Here is a 16,060-nt window from a genome sequence, read left to right on the forward strand (position 1 = left end):
CTCCCAGGTAGTGTGGAAAGCTGTCCTCGGGCAGAGGACATCCTGAGCCATGGATTCACAGCCACAGAGATGTCCAGGTTGGAAGAGGTTTAGGATGGGGACCCTTTTACAGAGATGGGGCCCAGAGAGCAGAAGCCAGCTGTCTAACATCACACAACGGGTCAGGGCAAAGCAGGGACTGGCACCCCAAGAGACCCGCATCCCCCTGCACACCACACCTGCGCTTGCTCTCCAGGTCCCGGACAGCTGGGCCTAGATGGAGACCAGGGGCCAAGACAAAATGGAACTGTGGAAGAGGCTCCAGCATCTCCACCATCCCCTGTTCTCCCAAGATGCTGAGCCGCAGGGAAACTGAGGCACGGAGAGATGAAGAGGCAGAGGTTGTCTGCATCCCTCCTGAGCAGGTCAGGGCCCCAGGCCGGTCCCAGGGAGCCCCTCCACTCTCCCTGGAGCCAGGTTTGGGGACAGCGGCTGTGACTAGCCAAGCAGGCTGGGCCACTGTGGCTGAAGGCTCAAAGCCCAGCAGGGAGCCATTAATCAACCCCAGACTCCAGCAGGGAGGGTGCCGGGGTCAGCCACGATGGGCCCCTGGAAGGCGGACTATCTGATGGGTCCCAGGGCCTCCCCTGGAGGAAGTGGGGACCTGAGTGGGAGGTGTCCGGGGGCTTCTGGGCTTTGGCAGGGCCTCCCTCCCCTCCACCACCTCCCTCTTCAAAAAGGCATCTGGAAACAGTACCTTCCCTCTTGGGTGCAAGAACCTTCACAGGGGCCTTGACCTTCTATGACTCCCCCCCACAGAAATCAGCAGAAGCAGATGAAGATGGCCCCTGAAGCACTTTGGTGCTTAGTGTCATTTAATCCTCTGAATGACCCCACGGCATAGAAGATGATTCGTTCATCCCATTTTGCAGCTGGGAAACCTGAAGCCAGGATGAAGAAGGCAATTGCTTGGCAGCAGCACTCCAGAAACACCACGTGCCATGCAGCGTCCACGGCTCAGCCCCCGCAGCCCCCGTGCACGCTGTCTCATTTAATCCCCCCAGCCACTCTGTCAGGGAGGTGAGGTGAAGGCCTCGTGTTAAAGATGAGGAAAACGAGGCACCGAGAACAAATTGTCCTGTTGCTCAAGCTCTCTTGGCTTCCTGTCACCTCCCAGACCTTGGGGGGCAGAGGCACATTAAGGAAGCCCCTCAACACCCCTGCGGGAGTGGAGCCTCTGCAGGGGGCATGGACTCAGTAGCAGGACCGCAGTAGCCAGGCAGGGACATGGATCCCCACCCCCAACACCTTCCCCAGCTGCCCCTCCATTGCCTTACTCAGCTCTTGAGGCTGGAAGGCTCATGGCTCATTTTCCTGACTACCTTCCAGTCGTGAGCAGCCAGGGGCATGTTCTGACCAAAGAGATCTAGGTGGGAGTCTATGAGGAAGGCTTCACTTCCCAAATTTTATTTTTATTTATTTTATTTTATTTTTTCGAGAAGGAGTCTCGCTCTGTCGCCCAGGCTGGAGAGCAGTGGTGCCATCTCAGCTCACTGCAACCTCCACCTCTCAGGTTCAAGCTATTCTTCCTGCCTCAGCCTCCCACATAGCTGGGACTACAGGCCCCTGCCACCACGCCTGGCTAATTTTTGTATTTTTAGTAGAGACGGTGTTTCACCATGTTGGCCAGGCTGGTCTCGAACTCCTGACCTCGGGTGATCTGCCCACCTCGGCCTCCCAAAGTGCTGGGATTACAGGCGTGAGCCACCACCACACCCAGTCACTTCCCAGATTTTAAAAAAGCCTCCCAAGACCTTTGCCTTTCCAGTGCCTCTCTGCCTGCAATGAAACGTGAGCGCTGGAGGCACAGTAGGCACTTTGGAACGACCAGGGCACACACCACAAGTTAGGGACAATGGAGTTGGGAGAACCTGCACTCTGACAATGCTGCTGACCTGTGCGCCAGCCCTAGAGTTCCCATCATGCGAGAAGGATAGACCCCTCCTTCTCATAACACGGGGGACCGATGTCCCTGCTGGTTGCTGCCTACTCGAGTTTGCACTTCCCATCTGACCCACAGTAGCCCTGAGTAGGGGTTAAGAATGTAGTTTTTTTGACCGGGCGCGGTGGCTCAAGCCTGTAATCCCAGCACTTTGGGAGGCCGAGACGGGCGGATCACGAGGTCAGGAGATCGAGACCATCTTGGCTAACCCGGTGAAACCCCGTCTCCACTAAAAAATACAAAAAACTAGCCGGGCGAGGTGGCGGGCGCCTGTAGTCCCAGCTACTCAGGAGGCTGAGGCAGGAGAATGGCGTGAACCCGGGAGGCGGAGCTTGCAGTGAGCTGAGATTCGGTCACTGCACTCCAGTTTGGGCGATAGAGCGAGACTCCGTCTCAAAAAAAAAAAAAAAGAATGTAGTTGTTTTGTTTTGTTTTGTTTTTTGACAGAATCTCGTTCTGTCACCCAGGCTGGAGTGCAGTGGCATGATCTTGACTCACTACAACCTCCCAGGTTCAAGTGATTTTCCTGCCTCAGCCTCCCAGGTTCAAGTGATTTTCCTGCCTCAGCCTCCCAAGTAGCTGGGATTACAGGCCCCTGCCACCACGCCCAGCTAATTTTTGTATTTTTAATAGAGGTGGGGTTTCACCATGTTGGCCAGGCTGATCACGAACTCCTGACCTCAGGTGATCCACCCACCTCGGCCTCCCAAAGTGCTGGGATTACAGGCGTGAGCCACCACACCCAGCCAAGTAGTCTTCGAATCTTGGTTGACGAATTGGTAGCTGCATGGCCTTGAGCAAGGGCTTTTGTGGTGGACGAACCTCCATTTTCTCTTCTGGATCAGACCCAAGTGTGCTTCCTGCACAGAGCTGTTGGACAGTCAAATAAGACACCGAGTGCCCTGAGCCCAGGACGGGGCACACACACACAAAGGTTGGGTGTTGTTAGGAAAGGAGAAATGGGCCATAGGGAGAAGACAGGGAGAGGCCCTGTCCTGGATCCTTCCCCCTCAGGAAAGGCTGTTTGGGAATGAGGTCTGATCGGGGAAAACTGAGCAGCGCCTCCTGACAGATCTGTAGCTCCTGAACCCCCAGACGTTGAGTCCCCATCCCTATAACGAAGTGCAGGCTCAGCCAGCTCAGTTACCTGCCGCCCAGCATGGCAGCCGTTCTGCCGGCAGGGCTGGCCGCACACCCTGGAGATGTGGGAAGGGATCCCACACACTGCAGCCTTCCAAGCCTCTTCTCCACCACCCACCACAGGGTTGGGCCTTCTGCCACTGGGGATTCACTCCTGCTGACCTGAAGGCTTGCAGGAGCACCCTGGGTGATTAGGGCTGGCACCCTGATGAAAGGCCGTGGTTCCGGGGGTGCTCAGAGGCCACTGCTGAGGTGTAAGTGCCTTGGAACATGTCAGCCCCCGAACTGTGGTCAGCTCTGGCGCCCGGGTGCAGGGAAGGGGAAGAAAAGGAACTGGCACCTCGGGGATGTGCCCTGCCCCAGACAGAGGTGTGTCTCGGCGCGTCGGGTCAGCGCAGCCATCCCGCAGGAGGGTGTTGCTGGCCTCAAGACAAGAAAAATAACACTTAGGAGAGTTGAGGGACTCGCCCAGGTCACACAACAAGCAACAGCACAGAGCCGGGATTCAAACCCAAGCCTCTTCCACTCCAAGGCCCAGCCCTGGGCTCTGCTCCCTAACCAGCTATGTGACATGTGCAACTCCCTCCCCTCTCAAGGCCTTCTTTAAATGTGGCCGTTCAAAGACATGAGCCTGGCCAGGTGCGGTGGTTCACGCCTGTAATCTCAGCGTTTTGGGAGGCCGAGGTCGGTGGACCATTTGAGGTCAGGAGTTCGAGACCAGCCTGGCGAACATGGTGAAACCCCGTCTCTACAAAAAATACAAAAATTAGCCCATGCGGTAGTGGCGCTGAGGCAAGAGAATCACTTGAGCAGAGGTTGCGGTGAGCCGAGATCACGCCACTGAACTCCAGTCTGGGCGAGAGAGTGAGACCCTGTCTCAAAAAAAAAAAAAAAAAAGACATAAGCCTGCATGACTCCCTCCCCCAAGTCAGATGCTGTGGGCACACTGCAGGGAGCTTAGGAGAGGGGGCTCTGGAGTGGGTCTTTTGGGGGGTGCTCCCAGCTCACCCCTTACTTGGGAATTTGGATACTTAACCCTGTTGTGCCTGTGCTTGCTTGCCTGTGAAACAGGGAGAAGAACTGTCTCCCTTCTCAGAGCTGCTGCGCCTGCTGGGGCAGCTCCGTGTGAGAGCTGCACTGTTGTGACAGGCTCCTTGGAGGGCCAGAGCAGGAAGAGACTGGGGGACGAAGGGAGAGCAGAGCAAGGAGGTGAAGGAAGGAAGATCGGTGACATCATAGAAACAGGTCTGTGAGGACCAGGGCTCCTGCCCTGTGGCCCTCAGATGGTCCCACGAATCCCTGGGCAGATAAATCCCAGCTCGCCACTTCCTGGCCTCTCAAAGAAGCCCTTTGTCTGGTGGGTATCAGAGGCTACTTCCGGCCGCATGAGGGCCTGATCAAATGGAGACAAAGGACCCTCACACTGGCCAGAGAGGCCCTAGGGGATGCCCACCGGCCCCCAACTTCCGCGGCCCGGGTGGCCAAGGGGGGCCCCCGCAGCCCGGCTGAGATCAGAGGCAGTGGGGACAGCAGCCGCGGCTGCTGGGAAGTCAGGGGAGGGCCTGGGAGAAGTGGGTGGCAGGAAGGGAGTCAGCAGGGACAGGAATTATAGACTCCAGAGGGCCCCTTTCAGGAGCCAGAGGGCCTTTTTGTTTTTTTTTTTTTTGAGACAGAGTGTTGCTCCACCGCCTAGGCTAGAGTACAGTGGTGTGATCTCGGCTCACTGCAACCTCCACCTCCCAGGTTCCAGCAATTCTCCTGCCTCAGCCTCCCGAGTAGCTGGGATTACAGGCACGCACCACCATGCCCAAATAATGTTTGTATTTTTAGTAGAGAAGGGGTTTCACCATGTTGGCCAGGCTGGTCTCGAACTCCTGACCTCAAGTGATCAACCTGCCTTGGCCTCCCAAAGTGCTGATATTACAGGCGTGAGCCACCGCATCCAGCCAAGGGCATTTTTTAAAAATAGACAAATCAAGCACTCAAAGCCTTCTGCAGCTGCCCATCAGCCTCAGGCAGACTCAACTCCAGGCTGCCCCCAGCCCACGAAGCCCCGGGCTGCCCACCTCCTCCAAAACAGCCTTCTGCTGGTTCTCCAAACACAGGCAGCCCTGCTCGTGGTTGAGGACTTTGCCCCAGTTTTTCACTCTGCTGGTAGAATTATTCTTCCAAGGCATCCATGTCCCTGACTCCCTCCCTTCATTAGGGCTTTGCTTTAGAGATGCCCCCTGACCACTGACCCCTTTGGCACACTCTCCAATCCCCCAATTCCCTCTCCCTCCGGAGCCTGCTTCAACTGGGCTTTCGTCCTCATGTCTCCTCAAGGTCACCCATGGCCTGCCTGTGGATGGACCAAATAGCCAAGTGCCTCTGGGTGTAGGCGGTGGCAGCACCTAACACAGGGCGGCTGGGTCTCCTCTCCTGTCCTCAGCAGCTTCGCTCTGGTTTTCCTCCTGCTTCCTGGTTCCTCTGCTGGTGCCTCCTGGCTTCCCTGACCTCCTGGGAGGCTCTGGTCCTGTGCCTTACCCTCACTCCCTCCTTAGGTGACCCACACAGTCTCTGGCTTCCACCACCTTCCATCTCCCTGACCCACACCTCCAGCCCCAGCCTTTCCCCAGAGCACAGGACTCCTGTGTCCATGCCCACTTCCAGGAGTCCACGCAGCTAAGTGACGGCATCTCGAAATCCACATGCCCAAACCCAGCCCCGGCAGCCTCTGCCCCAGACCTGCTTTCACGGCACCCCCAGCTCTGTGGGTGATGACGCCCCCTCACTCATCCTCAACCCCGTCTCTCTGACACCCGACGCCTGCAGACCCAGAATCCGACCACTTCCACGGCTCCTGTTGCTACCAGCCTCAACCTTCCAACTTCCGCCCTTGTCCCTTTCAAAATGCTCCCATCCTGCCCTCCCCAGTGACCCCCAACTCAGGGTAAAAGGACAACAAGTGTGTAGCTGCCCCCCAGCCCTCTACTGTGACCTCTTGAACCTCCTCCCCTGCCCTTCGTCCCTCACTCCAGCCCTGGGATCTCCTCGCCAGTTCTCAAACATTCCAAGCTGGCTCCCAGCTCAGGGCCTGCACGTTTGCTGTTACCTCTGCCCGGGCCAGACCTGCAAGGCTTACTCCCTCACCTCAAAATATCACTGGATCAGAGAACCCCAAAAAGTGCCCATCACAATACTCCCCACCTCCTCCCCCAGCTTAATGTCCTTCATGTCATGCATCCCCACTGGTGGCCTCCCCACAAGCAGGCAGCTCTCTGAGAAGGGGGACTACACTTTTTTGTTGAATGCCAGCACATAGATCATGCCTGGCACACAGGAGGGGCTCCAGAAGCACTGGCTGAGTCAGCGGATGAATGCGCTGAGCTGAGCATTGAAGGCTACATGAGTCGGCCAGGTGGGTGGCGGGAAGAGACGTTCCAGGCAGAGGGAACAGCAGGTATGAGGCCGAGGCACAAAAGGACACGGCGTGTCCAAGGAACCAGGGAGTGATACTGTGTAGAGCAGGAGGAGGAGGGTCTAGGGCTGGGAAGTTTGGGGCTGCGGAGTCAGCTAGGGAACCTGGGCATGAAGGGAATGTGCTTGCCCTTCCATTCATTCGTTCATTGAATATTTATTAAGCACTGTGAGAAGTCTTGCTCTCTCCCCATCTAAAGGGATAAGACTTAATCTTGAAGGTACTTGGGAACCATTGAGAGACACAGAGAAGGGGCAGCACCTATCACTGCTGGTCACAGGATGGAACCCCAATATGCCCCCGGATCCTCCCCTAGCCCCAGGGGGTGTCTGCTAAGCCACTGCCTCCTTTCCAAGGCAGCATTTTGGAGGTCTGGGGAGAGCGTGCCCGCCGAGGTTTCTCCTGCCAGGCCACAGAGCAACTGAGTCTCCACGAGAGCCAGCCTGTCCACCTGTGGCCCCCTCGATGTGTGAGTCACGTGGCCCGGATGGGGGCTGTGAACCTCCTGAGCTAGAAGAACCTCGGAGAATCCAACCCTTCATTTTCCAGACAGGGCAACTGAGGCCCACCAAAGACAAAGGACTTATTCAAGGTCCCACTGTGTCTCATACACAACTCTTGTTTGCAAGTGGCAAGCACCTGATTCAGACTGACTTTTTTTTTTTTTTTTTTTTTTTTTTGAGATGAAGTCTCGCTGTGTCGCCCAGGCTGGAGTGCAGTGGCACGATCGTGGCTCACTGCCAGCTCTGCCTCCCGGGTTCACGCCATTCTCCTGCCTCAGCCTCCCAAGTAGCTGGGATTACAGGCACCCACCACCACGCCCGGCTAATATTTTGTGTTTGTAATAGAGATGGGGTTTCACCGTGTTAACCAGGATGGTCTCGATCTCCTGACTTCATGATCCGCCCGCCTCGGCCTCCCAAAGTGCTAGGATTACAGGTGTGAGCCACCGCGCCTGGCCCAGACTGACTTTTTTGAAAGGAGGAGGGACTCCGCAAGCATGACCAGGATGTTGAAGAGTGAACTTCAGGTGCGGCTGGATCCAGGCTTACCTTGGGACACATGCTTCCCCTCCAGCAAACACTTGCCACAGATCTGGAGGACTCTCAGTGGCCATGTCTGGAGATAATGTGTCTACTCCTGGAGTGGGGGTGAGGCGGTGGGGGCAGTGTCAGCCCCACATGGCACCCCAGGACTGAGAAGAGGGTGGGACCCCAAAGGAAAATTGAATTTACTGGTCCAAGAAGAGGGGTAACAAAAGCTGATGTCCCCACACCCAGGAGCTCAGGGATAGAACCCAGACCAGATCTCCACCACCTGATTCCAAACCCAGCACTCATCCCACCTCCCCAGACTCCCTCAAGAAGACGAACTGGACAGCAGAGTGGATGGAGGCTACAGCCAGAGGCAGGGGACCGGGGAGGAGGTCGTCCAGGTGAAAGGCAATGAGTCCCTTGGAAGAAATTCATCAATCTCCTAACTCCCAACTCATTTTCCCACATCAGCATTTTGCTGAGGGAAACATCCGTCACTTCTTCAAGATGAATAACACACCAACACCATTATTAATGTATTCTTAAGTGGTGTTTAGAATCCACTTCATTCTAACCAACATGACATACATCTTTGCTGACTTCTTGGGACCCCAGAGACCTGGCACTGCATGGCTGCTGCCCAAACTGGGTGACCCCTGATCCCCAAGTGAGTAGCACGGGGTCAAGCTCACAGCAGCCTGGCAAACAGCAGGAGAATGCACGCCCCCGCCAACCCCGAGTGAGGGAACCCTGACGCCAGTGAGGGCCAGTGAGGTGAGTAATGCTGGCTATGGCTGGTGGGAGTGTCAGGGCCATTATTTTGGAAAGTCATCTAGCAGGGTACTTTTTTTTTTTTTTTTTTTTTTTTTTTTTTGAGGCAGTTTTGCTCTTGCTTTCCAGGCTGGAGTACAATGGCGCCCTCTCAGCTCACCACAACCTCCACCTCCCGGGTTCAAGCAATTCTCCTGCCTCAGCCTCCTGAGTAGCTGAGATTACAGGCCTGTGCCATCATGCCCCGCTAATTTTTTGTATTTTTAGTAGAGACGGGGTTTCAACATGTTGGTTAGGCTGATCTCGAACTTCTGACCTCAGGTGATCCGCCCATTTCGGCCTCCAAAGTGCTGAGATTAAAGGCATGAGCCACCGTGCCCGGCCAGTCATGTAGCAGGGTACTCTTACTGCCTAAAATGGTGCACACTCCTCCCACCTCTGGAAAGGCCTCTTAGAGATGTAACTGGAGATGTGAAAAAAGCTTTGAGTACCAAAGATGCTCATCAGGGCATTGTTTATAATAGAGAGAAATTGAAAGTTACCCAAGTATGCAACAAGGTTATGTCCAACCATAACCTGAAATGGTTATGCAAACTCAGTCAGGTCCATTCTATGGGACGTTCTGTGTCTATTCAAAAATGTGGTCTTCAAAAACTACCGTCTTGAGATCATTTGATGGGAAAAAGAAGAAGCTTATGAGAGCCCAAGTCAAAAGAATGATGTTTAGCATCAGAGGAATGTCCCAGAGTTCCACGGCTGGAAGCACCACCGAGACACACAAAACTACCAGGTCCTCAGCGGCATGTGTCTCCTCAACCACACTAAATCCCTCCTGCTTCTCTCTGGCTGCAAGGTTGTCTCTCTGCAGGCCAGTCTGGCTGCCTCATCTCTGGAGCTTACCCACTTCTCCAGCTCAGCCTCACAGCATCTCTGGAGCTTACCCACTACTCCAGCTCAGCCTCACAGCATCTCTGGAGCTTACCCACTTCTCCAGCTCAGCCTCACAGCATCTCTGGAGCTTACCCACTTCTCCAGCTCAGCCTCACAGCATCTCTGGAGCTTACCCACTTCTCCAGCTCAACCTCACAGCATCTCTGGAGCTTACCCACTACTCCAGCTCAACCTCACAGCTGTTTGATTCCATCTTCTCCTCCTGCTGAAAGAAAATGAGAGAGGGAGGAAGCAAGAAAAAGAGGGAGGCAGAAAGAGAGGGAGGGAAGGAGAAAAAGAGGGAAGGAAGGGGGAGGAGAAAGAGGGGAAGAGAAAGACAGGGAGGGGAGGAGGAAGAGAGGGAGGGGAGAAGGAAAAGAGGGAGAGAAGGAGGAAGAGAGGGAGGGAAGGAGAAAGAGAGGGAAGGAGGAAGGGAAAGAGGGAAGGAGGAAAAGAGGGAAGGAAGAAAGAAAAGAGGGAGGTAAGGAGGAAGAGAGGGAGGGAAGGAGAAAGAGAGGGAAGGAGGAAGGAAGAGAGGGAAGGAGGAAGAGAGGGAGGGAAGGAGAAAGAGAGGGAAGAAAGGAGGAAGAGAAAGGGGAGGAGGAAGAGAAAGAGGGGAGGAGGAAAAGAGGTAGGGAAGAAGGAAGAGAGGGAGGTAAGAAGGAAGAGAGGGAGGAGAGGAGGAAGAAAGGGAAGGAAGGAGGAAGAGAAGGAGGGGAGGAGGAAGAGAGGTAGGGAAGGAAGGAAGTGAGGGAGGAGAGGAGGAAGAGAGGGAAGGAATGAGGAAGAGAGGGAGGAGAGGAGGAAGAAAGGGAAGGAAGGAGGAAGAGAAGGAGGGGAGGAGGAAGGAAGGGAAGGAAGGAGGAAAAGAGAGAGGGAAGAAGGAAGAGAGGGAGGTGAGGAGGAAGAGAGGGAGGGAAGAAGGAAGAGAGGGAGGGAAAAAGGAAGAGAGGGTAGTGAGGAGGAAGAGAGGGAAGGAAGGAGGAATAGAGGAAGGAGAGGAGGAAGGGAGTGAAGGAAAGAGGAAGAGAGGGAGGAAAGGAGGAAGAAAGGGAGGGGAGGAGGAAGAGACGGAAGGAGGAAGGGAGGGAGGGAAAAAGGAAGAGAGGGAGGGGAGGAGGAAGAGAGGGAAGGAAGAAGGAAGGGAGAAAGGAGAAAGAAAGAATTTCTAGAAGGGACAACTGAATTGTCTTGGCTTTGGTCAAGTGACTCCCCTGGTCCTATCAGCTGTGCTGGACCAGGAGGGCTCCCCATAGCACAGCAGGCTCCCGGTAGTTTGGGGTAGGGTAAAGCAGGAGGAAATGACTGATGTCCCAAATCCTAGTACATAATCACAGGGTGTATTAGTTATCTATTGCTGCATAACAAATTAGCCCTATGCTCAGTTGTTTAAAACAGCATTCATTATGTCACAGAAGAATTGAGAAGTTTTTCTGGGTGGCTGTGACTCAGGGTCTCTCGTGAGGCTGCAGTCAACACGTCAACCAGGGCTTCCATCTTTGGAAGGCGCAACTGGGCTGAGGACTCTGCCATTGAGCTCCCCACAGGGCTGTGGGCAGCAGGCTTCGGTTTCTTGTTGGTTATTGGGAGGAGGCCTAAGTTTCTTGCCCCACAGTCCTCTCCGTAAGGCTGCTCTGAACAGGACCGCTGGCCCTCCAGAGCAAATGACCTAAGAGAGAGAGAGAAAACTCTCCAAAACTACCAAGACGGAAGCTGCAGCATCTCTCATAACCCAGTCTCAGAAGTGACGCCCCATCAGTGCTCCCGTATTTTATCCTTCACACAGACGCACCCTGGTACAGTGTTGGAGGGCAGCGGATGACACGGGCACGAATCCCAGGAGAAGGGACCACTGGGAGCTATGCTAGAGGCTGGCTAACATACACGGAAAACACTCACTCTACAAAACTGGTTTCAAAAGTGGATATGCTCCACACATTTTTTTTTTTTTTTTTTTTTTTTTTTTTTTTTTTTTTGAGATGGAGTCTTACTCTGTCGCCCAGGCTGGAGTGCAGTGGCACTATCTTGCTCACTGCAACCTCCGCCTTCTGGGTTCAAGCGATTCTCCTGCCTCAGCCTCCCGAGTAACTGGGATTGCAGGCATGCACCACCACACTCACCTAATTTTTGTATTTTTAATAGAGACCAGGTTTTGCAATGTTGCCCAGGATGGTCTTGAACTCCTGGCCTCAAGTAATCCACCCACCTCTGCCTCCCAAAGTGCTGGGATTACTGGTGCAAGCCACTGCACCCAGCCTACCTATTTTTAAATAAAAGAATCAAGTAGGGTCAACATAGTCCCAAAGAAAGCCTTCCTTTTAAAAGAAATTGCCTTTGATTACTTCTGCTGGGTCAGAGAGGACCTGCCAGATCTGAGATCTGGATGCATGCAGTATGAGGGCTGGGTGACACTCAGCATCCAGCCTCCATGTGCGACCGTCCTCCTGGTCACAGGATGGCCACGGGGCAAAAGGTACTTGCACCTCGCCGTGGCTGGGGTTCAGACAGATGTACAATGTAACTGGTTGACTTGGGGCAGGCGCCTAATGGAAACCAGGCCCGACTGCCAGGAGCCGAGGAGGAAAGCCTCCGTAAGAGAAAGCAGAGAGCGGGTAGCAAGCGAGATTCAGTGGCAGGGGCCCCTGGTTGGAGGGGCTCTTGGTTCTGAACACCTCTTGACACCTGGTACCAGGACCCGCTCCAGCCCGGCCACCTCGGCAGCAGCAACAGCCCTGGGTGGGGAGGCTGAGTGTGGGCAGAGAGAGCTGCTCTGAAGACAGTCCATGCTGCCCTGCCAGGGGACGCACCCTCAAGAAGCGCCCTTCCTCTCTCTCCCTGGCAAGCAGTGACCTCCCGAAGTGGCAGAGGACTGAGAGCGTGGGGGCCCTGGGAGGCAGGGCCCGGCTGGGGCAGGGCCCTGATGGAGACGCTGGAGGCAGCAGCAGCAGTGGGAGGGGGTAGGGATTCACCCACACACTTGAGAGGGGAGAGGAATGAACCCAGGAGCTGGAGTTCCCACAGGTGGAGGTGGGGGGCGGAGCCAGCAAGACTCAGATATTAATGCTTACTCTGGTCATGAGACTTTTATCATCTGATAATTCCTAGAACCACAGAAGCCAAAATAGGCAGGCCCGGAGGAACCTCGTTAGAAATCTAGTCCAGCCCCACAAGTCTCACCAGTGACTCCTCCCAGCAATGGTGAGCTCACTACTCCGGAAGAAAATTCATTCCATCGTTGGACAGTCCTAACAGAAAGCTCTTTCTGAAACATTAGACACAATCTGTCTCCCTATGGGTGCCACTAATTGGCCCTAGTTCTGCCTTCTGGTGCCTCATAAAATAAACCAGCACCCACTCCTCCAACAGTCACCCTCTTCATGGTTCAGATCAGTTCCTCCCAGCACATCATAGACCATCAGAAACCATTTGTTCTTCCACACTGCAGTGTGAGCCACACCGCATAGCACCACACGCCCCCTAGAATGGTCAAAATGGAAAAGGCCGGCCGTGCCAAGGGTTGGTGAGGATGTGGAGCAACAGCGACTTTCACACACACCAGTGGGAACGCACGGCCACCCTGGAAAACGGTCTGCCCCGCCCAGCCCTTCTGCTGCTGAGTATTTACCCGAGAGAAGCAAAAACACGTATCCACAAAGGCACACACACATTAATATTCGTCGCCGCTTGCTTATAATAGTCAAAAACTGAAAACAACCCGAATGTCCATCCACAGGTGAATGGAAAAACAAATTGTGGTATATCCATGCGACAGAATACTACTCAGCAATAAAGAGGAACACACAGCAACAGGGATATATCTCAGGAAACAGGGATAAATCTCAGGATGGAGTTCACCGAATGAAGGGAGCTAGACAAAAGTCTAATACTCTGTGCTTTCAATTATAGAAACCCCTAGAAAAGGAGGAGCGACCTAGAGGGTAAGAAAACAGATCAATGCTGGCCTGGGAATGGGAGTGGGGGAAGGGATGGACCGCTAAAGGGAATGAGAAGAAGTGGGGGGATGTGGAAATGGGAGGTACCCTGATTGTGGAACACTTTCTCAGGTGTGCACATCTGTCAAAACTCACCAGGTTGTGTGCTTTAAATATGGCAAAGTTGTACACATCAAATACATACAACATATTTTAAGTTGTTTCTTAGAAACTCTAACATGCCATTCCTTAATTGAATGTGCTAACAACCTGGCCCAGCTGAAGGCCTGGCTCTGCTGTGATGAGCTGTTTGTAATTAGCACATAGAGGGGCGCCCCCTCGCTTTAGCAGGTTTGGCCTTGTTAATGTTTGACTCTGGAAACTTTCTTCCAATGCTTTTCAGCAAGTTAATGGCAGAGTCAGGACGTAAGCCCAGGTTTCCTGGTTCCCGGGCCAGTTCTCCAGTCCCACAATGTGAGAAGAAATAAAAACCAGCGCTTGTGGAGTGCTTCATGGTTCTCCAAGCTGCTTGACATCTGTAATCTCATTTCCTGGATTAATCCCATTTAACACAGTCGAATGTGTCATGGATGAGATGGGGCTGGGAGCGCATGAACTTGTTTATTTATGGCAGGCATCTATTCTGATGGCTCGAGGCCCAGGCCAGGCCAATTGTTAAATATCTTGAATAACCCTCCTGGGTTAAGCATTCTGGGTTTTGGAGTCAGATAGATCCGGGCTGGAATCCAGGCACTACTATTTACTATTAGAAGACCTTGAACAAACCGTTTAACCTCTTTGAACCTGTTTTCTCTTCCGTAAAATGGGGATAGCAGCGATAACTTCCTTATATTGGTGCTGGGATGATTCAGTGTGATAACGGCATCCAGCACGTGATAAACCCTCCAAGTCTGGCAGCTGTCATGGGCCCCATTACTGCTATTAATCCTCACACCACTCTTATGAAATGAGTCCTATTACTGTTCCCATTTTACAGATAAAGAAACCCAGGCTCAGAGAGGCAAAATGATCTGCCCAAAATTACACCCTAAGTAAGTGGCAGAGCCAGGACTCGACCTCAAGTCCCCTGTATGGCTGCAAAGCCAGCTCTCTCTTCGTGGCCCCACACTGCCTTCTGCTTGAGCAATGGCAGTGCTCAGGGGGCCTAAGATGGAAAAGCATAATCAAACAGCCCTCACATCCCACCCAGTTACAGCTAGAGCTGAAGGAAGCCAAGGCCTGGGCAGGCTGATGCGGCCGAGACCAGGTCAGTCTCCTCTCTGGATCCTAGGCTCTGCCACTTTAAAAACCAGGACACGGCTGAGCACAGTCGCTCACGCCTGTAATCCCAGCGCTTTGGGAGGCTGAGGCAGGTGGATCAGCTGAGGTCAGGAGTTCAAGACCAGCATGACCAACATGGTGAAACTCCGTCTCTACTAAAAATACAAAATTAGCTGGGCATGGTGGCACATGCCTGTAATCCCAGCTACTCGGGAGGCTGAGGCAGGAGAATCGCTTAAACTCGGGAGGCAGAGGTTGCAGTGAGCTGAGATCATGCCACTGCACTCCAGCCTGGGTGAAAGACTCCTTCTCAAAAAAAAAAAAAAAAAAAAAAAAACCTCAAGGGGAACTGACGTCCTGATGCATGTGACAGAGGCGGCTAGAATAGTGGTCACCTTGTAGGGAGGCAGCACAAGTGAGACCCTGGACACGGGTGATAGTCACACAGTCACATAGTTTCATACATATATAAAAATCCATCAGGATGTACATCTAAGATTTGCATACCTAGACCGGGCACAGTGGCTCACGCCCGTAATCCCAGCACTTTGGGAGGCGGAGGCGGGCGGATCACCTGAGGTCAGGAGTTCAAGACCAGCCTGACTAACATGGCCAAACCGCATCTCTACTAAAAAATACAAAAATTAGCCGGGCGTGGTGGCAGCACCTCTAATCCCAGTTACTAGGGAGGCTGAGGCAGGAGAATCACTTGAACTGGGGAGGCAAAGGTTGCAGAGAGCCGAGATCATGCCACTGCACTCCAGCCTGGGCAACAAAGCAAGATTCCATCTCAAAGAAAAATAATAATAAAAGATTTCCACACTTTATGAAAATTAGACTTCGATAAGAAATAAAAATAAAAAAGGCCAGGCGCGGTGGCTCACGCCTGTAATCCCAGCACTTTGGGAGGCCAGGGCTGGCAGATCATGAGGCCAGCAGATCGAGACCATCCTGGCTAACGTGGTGAAACCCGTCTCTTCTAAAAATACAGAAAATTAGTCGGCCGTGGTGGTGGGCACCTGTAGACCCAGCTACTCTGGAGGCTGAGGCAGGAGAATGGTGTGAACCCGGGAGGCAGAGCTTCCAGTGAGCGGAAATGACGCCACTGTACTCCAGCCTGGGTGACAGAATGAGATTCAAAAAAAAAGAAATATGCAACGTCGACAGCAGCTTGACTGACATGGGGACTGGCCCACTCCATGCCAGGATTTCCAAAAGGAGAAGACATTTCCTCCAGTCTATGGCTGGGCTGCTGGAGGAGGCCACGGCCTTGGCGCTGCTTCGGCAGGTTTCTCATCAGGCCAGCAGGTCTCCTGTGCAGCCTGCAGCACCTGGGGATCTGGGGAGAGGAGGACCCAGAGTCCTGGGAGGATCAGGAGGTCCCCTGCCTTGGTCATCCCCTCTTCTAGGCCAAGACTATGCTAGATCAACCTTGGGGTCAGCCAGTGAGTGCATGAGTCCCCAGGAGGCCAGGATGGGGGAGCCCTGGAGGGTAGGAAGTCAAGTTCACTGTGGCAGTATGGGAAAATGG

At 53.7% G+C, this 16,060-nt stretch overlaps 1 protein-coding gene across 10 annotated transcripts in view; it reads left to right on the plus strand.

Moving 5' to 3' along the window:
* Positions 1–16,060, plus strand: part of ZCCHC17 (zinc finger CCHC-type containing 17) — a 1,254,002-nt gene that overhangs the window by 665,439 nt on the left and 572,503 nt on the right. The window lies entirely within an intron of this gene.

Source organism: Macaca thibetana, chromosome 1 (genome assembly GCF_024542745.1).
Source record: "Macaca thibetana thibetana isolate TM-01 chromosome 1, ASM2454274v1, whole genome shotgun sequence".
NCBI lineage: Eukaryota > Metazoa > Chordata > Mammalia > Primates > Cercopithecidae > Macaca > Macaca thibetana.